The 6,908-nt window shown below is 44.3% G+C and overlaps 1 long non-coding RNA gene across 1 annotated transcript in view; it reads right to left on the bottom strand.

Moving 5' to 3' along the window:
- Positions 1 to 1,212: 1,212 nt before the first annotated feature.
- Positions 1,213 to 6,908, bottom strand: part of LOC111816948 — an 11,988-nt gene continuing 6,292 nt past the window's right edge. The window contains exons 2-3 of the long non-coding RNA XR_002821252.1: positions 1,701 to 1,802; positions 1,213 to 1,493 (exon numbers count right to left, since the gene is read on the bottom strand). This is a non-coding gene — a long non-coding RNA (uncharacterized LOC111816948). The remainder of the gene's footprint in view (positions 1,494 to 1,700; positions 1,803 to 6,908) is intronic.

Raw genomic sequence — 6,908 nt, 5'->3', positions numbered from 1 at the left:
AAACAGGAAAGTGACCAGCACTTCCCCACATGCAGCATGGTGGGATTTGCAAAGGCCCCTGGCTCAGCAGTCTCGGGGCCATGAGGGAGCCTGTGAGAAAAGCGCATTTCCAGGTTCCACTTACACCAGACCCTTCCAGAATATTTTTTTGTTATTCAGCAAGATTCCTTTTGCCAGAGACTATAACTGAATCATAGGTGTGGTGGCCCAGCATAATCATGGGCTTCAGTCACCCGAGGGCAAAGGGGCCACCTGGAGCATATGCAAATGAACATGAATTTTGAGGACCATTTTAAAATTGAGCCTCAAAACACCATGCGTATTCTGCCTGCCCCTCAGACATTTCTGAGCCCTCTGGCAAGCAGCTGTCTTTGAAATGTGCATTGTCAGAAAAGCCAGCCTTGACTCAGGAGCGCAGTAAACCTGGTGACCCCGCCCCCTCTCCACCTGTCATGTGGTCCTCTGTGAGCTAATCTGAGAGTCCTAATGGGATCAGTCTGAAGCTGTGTAGGCCATAAATGGAAGGGCAAATGCTCAATTTTCATTAATAGATCTATGCTCTTTGCTTTTGACCTATAGCTAACAGCAACAACAACAAATGACAAATTAATGCTATATAGAAACAAGTAGACAAACTTTTCTAACTCATTGCAATTTTAAACTGTAAGTAAAATATCATTTCTCTCGCAAATCTTTGCTATTATTCAGTTAAAGTGTGAAACATTAACTGATTGTAACCAATACATTACAGATTTAAGACTTGTACAGAATACATGTTATGTGTGTAGGAACTTAATGAAAAAATGAATTCCTCATCTACTGTGACAACATAGCATGTTTTCTAAAGAAAATAATAAGAATAAAAAAGAAAAGAATAAGGAAATTGTAGCTGGAATTTCACTCAAAGGTGACTTAATAAAGTAGTTTAGAAATTTTATAAGATTAGGTTTGGTTGAAGGAGCCCGATCAAAGAGTATAATCAAAAACTCAATACCAGGGACCAGCGAGGTAGCTCAGCGGACTAAGTGCCTGCTTAAGCAAGAGCAGGGACTGCGGTTCGATCCTGGGCACCACATGAAGTGCCAGTCCCACCCCCGGCGCGCTGAGCCGGCCACTGAGTCCTGGCGTGGTGGCGCAAGCCTGTAATCCCAGCGCTGCAGAGGCTGACAGCAGGAGGATCACTACGAGTCTGATCCGAGCTGCTCAGTGAGACCCCGTACCAGATACATTAAGAAACAAAAACAAAACCAAAAAACCCCTCAATTCTATGTACAAGGAAACCAGGGTTAAAGCCTCTGCCTTGAGGTGTCTCATTCCCGCTGTGGTCGCTCTCCTCATCACTGAGGCAAGAGCCAGCAGCTGCAACTTAACGGAGGAGTGTTCTGAGCTCATAGTTTTGGACATTTCAGTTCATCTGTGCTCCAAGGCAGAAATGGCGTGACGGAAGACTCTGATAGAGGAGAGCCGCTTTCCTCAAGGCTGCTGAGAAACAGCTACGGAAGAGGAAGGAAGGGAGATGAACCTTCCCAGACCAGGTCCCCAGTGACCCGCCTCTTCCACCCAGGTCCCGCCTTTTCCGTCTGGGCCTGTGTCATCGACCCAAGCCCCACCTCTCCCACCCAGGCCCCGCCCCTTGCACCCAGGCACCGCCCCCTGCACCCAGGCACCGCCCCTTGCACCCAGGCCCCGCCTCCTACCACCTAGACAGCTGCCAGCCTCCATGATTCCGTCACCTTCCACAGTTCCCCCTGTGAGCACAGGAGGCCTTGGGAGGAATGAACACAAGTCCTGAAGACACTGAGCTGAGAAGAATGTCAATTATATAACAGAGTCAGGATCCCTAAGAACAGACTGAATGATGATCTAGATGTGGAGAGACCTCTACCCATGTCAAGAACATTTGGGAGGTGAGCTGAACAACAGCACACCTGAAGACTTCAGGGTCTTGGACAGGCTAGCAGTGACAATGACATGCAGGCCAGCTTGCACCAGATGAGCTGTGTGTGAATCAGACTCTGCACATGCCTTATCCCAGTTCTTCTTCCAATGTCTTCATGGTACAATGAAAAATCCTAACAGATAAACAATTTACTTAGCCCTAGGTAAGAGATGGAATGAATGACTCAAAACTCAGTACTACTTGACTTCAGTATTAGCTGACTCCAAGCCTCAACCCAAACTTCAACTCCTCCTCCCAAGCTATTTTGCCTCATGTGGACAGAAAATCTAATGAGAGGGTGATGTGAGTGCTAGGTTTATATTTTATTAAATAGATGGAGAGGAAAGCATGGTGCATGCACCTATAATCCTAGCACTCAGAAGACTGAAGCAAGAGGATCAATACAAGCTAAAGGCAAATTTGGGCTACATAGTGAGTTCAAGGCCAGCTTGAATTACATAGTGAGAACTTTTTCAAAAAGATAGTGGTGTGTGTGTGTGTGTGTGTGTGTGTGTGTGTGTGTGCTTATTCTGCATTGAATAGAATAGATTTCATTGTCAGTTCTGAGGCTATATATATTTTTTTTTGGGGGGGGGCAGAACCAGGGATTGAACTCAGGCCCTTGCGCTTGCCAGGGAAGCACTTATTCCACTGAGCTATCTCCCTGGCCCCAAAGAACTGAGCTAGGGCCAGGCCCCCCGAGGCCATATTTAAAGAGTGACATAATCCAACTAGTATAAACTCAAAGAGGAGAGACCTGTAGAGACAGTACTCAGCATCTTTCCTGAGTGGCCCACTGAGTCAGGGCCAGCCCAGGGCATGGCGGTAGGCAGTATCCCCAAGTGAACATCTAGAAAGTTGGTGTCTGGACTAATGGAGAGCTTGGTGAGTACACAACAAAGAATTGAGAAAACTAAAGTTGTTAACTTCCAAAGATATCCTGGCTTTCTAGTCCAGATTCTTGACAAATGGTATCATAATTTGTGGCCCAAATTCTTTCTCACATGTTCAGCCTACACCCCCACCTTTTTCTTACTGTCTCTCAAGGGCTTAGACAGAAAGCCAGCCCTGGTGCCCAGACTCCTATGCCTGCTTGGAGGTGGAAATGGTTAGTCTGGAGTTGGGTTGCAGGCTCCCAAGGCAGGCTGGCACTCCTAGCTGAGCCATGTCTAATGCTGAGTAGGCTGTAACCAACAGTCGTCACAATGTGTGCTTTTGTACAAGTGCGCCACAGGCAATTAGTTTCCTCTGAAGCAAGAACATGTTCAGTGGTCCCACCAGCCAGCTGCTTCTCCCTGTTCACTCTGGTCCTGCAGTGCTCAACAGATAAGAGGTGTTTTTCATCTTTAAGCAGACTGGGCTCAAGTTAGTATGGAAATGGAGCCACACCACAAGTGAATGTGAGAAAGTTCCAGTGCCTGTGATGTCTAAACCCTAATATATACCCACCCCTTGGGACTAAACAGCAATGGTCCACCATGAAACCACCATGCAATCATTCATTTCAGACATTTAATCATTTTTGCAGAATCCTTGTTGCACAGAACTGGAAAGACTGGAGCAACCAGATAGTCTATGTGCTGCTAACCAGAGTCACAAGGTCTCATCTTTCCCCTTGAATTCCTGGACGAAAGTTGTGTGTTCTATTTCCCTGTCCCATACTTCAGGCTTCAGTTAGAGGGTGGCTTGTGGGCCTTCATAGCAGACCGAGGTTCTTGAGTGCAGAGTGCTGAACATGTGTTGAAAGTGTTCTTCTAGGAGGAGTCCCAGGACTGGGCTGTGGCCTAGAGAAGCCAGAGAGACTGCAGCAGGATGGATGACAGCCAGAGGGCCCTCCTCCAGGGGCTCAGAGGCAGCTGTCTTCATCAGCTCTGCTGCTTGTTGTCAAAGATGGCGGTTCTCTCAGGTCCCGCAGGTGCTGGCTGCAAGAGCTCTTCCCTTCCCACACTTGGAATCAGCTCAGAGGTCAAATAGATAAAGACATAAATACTCTTTTCAGGAAAGAACATGGCTTAAGGATGAAAAACTGGGGTATAACTGTTTAACATCTTCACTGACATAGGTGCACAGACATAGAAACTGGGTGGAAACTGGAAACGGAACTAGTTTCCAGCAGGGTGGTTCTGCCTTTTCCAGTTGGAGAAACTTGAAATGATGGAGTGTAGAACAAGAATAACAGCTGCCAGACCCCTGCCCTGGAAACAGGCTTACGGAGAAATAATCATCCCTATTCCTATAGGCCTTGTAACACATTAGTCAGTTCCACAGTTCTCCTTATAAGAAAAGCTTGCTCATATTTTCCTTGCCTCTGCCCACTTATTTTTGTGTCTCAGGGCATTTAAAAGTGGGATTATACAATGGTCACTGGGCTTTAAATCAGTGCTTTTAGGTGTATGTTCCTGTTAAGTTGTCCCACTGCTATTAAGCAAAAAACATCGGTATTATTCTCTGGATGAAGCCCAAGGGCTTGTTAAGGTGGTTTATCCCAGTGCACACTGCTGTTTAGCCTCAGGGGCAGAGTTGAGTCAGTGTCTGTCTGACTTGAAAATCCTCCATCTCTAGCCATTAATATCTTTCCAAGAAAGGCCTAAAAGAGCAAGGCTTACAGGGTGGAAAACTGTTCCACAATAGGCAGACAAATAGAATTCAATGCATGGTGAGGCAGGTAGGGCAAGGAGACCCTGCAGGACAGAGGCAGGTGGAGGGGGCTGCCTCATAAATTTGAGGTGCAGCAAAGGAGAACAAGGTGGGAAACGAGGAGCACAACCAAGTGCACGGAAGAGGCACCTGCAGAAGGACCTGTCCTCCTAGGGAGGTGGAGCTCTGCGCCCACCAAGTAAATGGTGCAGCATGAGGCAGAAACACTCCAGACCTTCGAGTATTCAGCTCCAGCTGAGTGAATGCTGTATTTTAGGGTGAAGTATTCTTGGAAATTGAATCACTCGGTTGTGTGGAGAAGCCCACGTTGCTGCCCTTTGCCAACTGCTTGAAGCTTGTGAGCCTGCCAGGACTTTCCTTCTCTGTTCTTCAACTCAATTCACACTTTTTGCCTGACAGTAGGTCAGATTCTTATAGAGCCTTTTTGGGAAATTAATTGTGTTAAGAGTGAAAGAGCCTTCTCAGACCAAAAAGCTACAACTCTTGTTGCATAGGTCCTGCTTTACCTTGGTCTTAACCATCCAGCAGAAAAGTATGAAGACGAAATTATAAGAAATAAAGCCATGCTGTTAAGTTGAGCTGTGGGGGACTCAGGTCAATAATTTCTGACATTGCCAGTTAAACAGAAGACCCAATGCTATTATGGGCTACTGGACTCTTTTAGAATATTTTGCTGAGTTTACACACCTATAATATTCAATAACGGAACTTAGAAAAAATGGGGTATACAGATGAATGTCCATTTTGTATCTGTGTATTCAAAGTGGTTGGGATAGATATATAGTTGCATTCTGTTAATGAATAGAATGATTTGTTCTAATGGTGTTTGTAAATAGGATCACAAGTCCGCATCTTGTACAGCAATTAACCACTAAGAAGAACATATGCAGTGTATTATTTGTTGAAAAATAAAAAAAAAATAAAAAAAAAGAATGAAAGAGAAGCTAAATTACGGTTCCTGGACTTTTTTGTTGTTGTTATTGTATTTGAGTGTTGCAGTGTCTCACTATGCAGCTCAGACTCGTGGTGATCCCCTACTTTCAGCCTCCCTAGAGCTAGGATTGCAGGCATGCGCCACTACGCCTGGACTCCAAATGGCTCAGCCCACCTTGGGGGTGGGGCTGGAGTGACATGTGGTGCCGGGGCTGTTACCGCGGTCTCTGTGCTTGCCTAAGCTTGCCTAAATAGGCGCTTTAGTTGGCTGAGCTCTCTTGCTGGCCCAAGTTGCTAGGCATTTTTAAAGGGTTTGAGAATATTGTGAATTATTTGCATATATTAATTTGAAAATTAGATTAAGTGGATGAATTTATATAAAAAAGCAAAACAAGTCAAACTGATATAAAAGTAAATGGAAAACAATAATCTTATGGGCATTAAAAAACTCAAATTAGCAATCAAAACTCTTCCCCAAAATGATTCTATAAATTCGATGGGCTCATCAGTGAAGTTGATCAAATACCCAAGGTCCAAATTCTCCCAAAAGGCGAAGAACATAAAATGAAAAACATTTCCCAATATAATTTGTGAAACTAACATGACTTTGATATAAAAAAATAAGAACAGCACAAAAAGGCTGACCACTCTTATAAATGCAAGATGCAAGGATACTAAACAAAATATTAGCAAAGAGAAATCACAATGAATAAAATAATTCTACTACTATTATGTTAGGTTTATCTAAGTTGAACTATTAATACTGGAACTTCAATTAATTTAATGGCCTGGTGATAATATTATAGCACAAAATTATGTACCTTAATAGACATAGAAAATATAATTGAATAGCTATGTGTTACTATCACCAGATGAGGAGTACAATATGACTTCTTTAACCTAATAATGGTGTACTTAGGAAACATATCAAATGCTCACTGAAAGTTTTAAAACTGAAAGCATTTTCTTGAAATCAAGAATGAAGACAAATGCTAGCTGTGGCAGCATATGCTTGTAATCCCAGCACTCAGGAGGCTGAGATAGGAGGATTGTCATGAGTTCAAGGCCAGTTTGTGCTACATAGTAAGTTCAAAGCTAGCCTGAACTACACAGTGAGATTCTGTCTCAAATAGAGGAAGAAGGAGAAGGAGAAGGAGAAGAAGAAGAAAAGAAAAGGAGAAGGAGAAGGAGAAAGAGGAGAAGGAGAAGAAGAAGGAGGAGGAGGAGGAGGAGGGGGAGGAGGAAGAAGGAGGAAGAAGAAGAAGAGGAAGAGGAAGAAGAAGAAGAAGAAGAAGAAGGAGAAGAAGGAGAAGAAGGAGAAGAAGGAGAAGAAGGAGAAGAAGGAGAAGAAGGAGAAGAAGGAGAAGAAGGAGAAGAA

Source organism: Octodon degus, unplaced genomic scaffold, assembly GCF_000260255.1.
Source record: "Octodon degus isolate 3935 unplaced genomic scaffold, OctDeg1.0 scaffold00045, whole genome shotgun sequence".
Classification (NCBI taxonomy): domain Eukaryota; kingdom Metazoa; phylum Chordata; class Mammalia; order Rodentia; family Octodontidae; genus Octodon; species Octodon degus.
The sequence above is the reverse complement of the archived record's forward strand: the minus strand, read 5'-3'. Positions and strand labels throughout refer to the sequence as shown.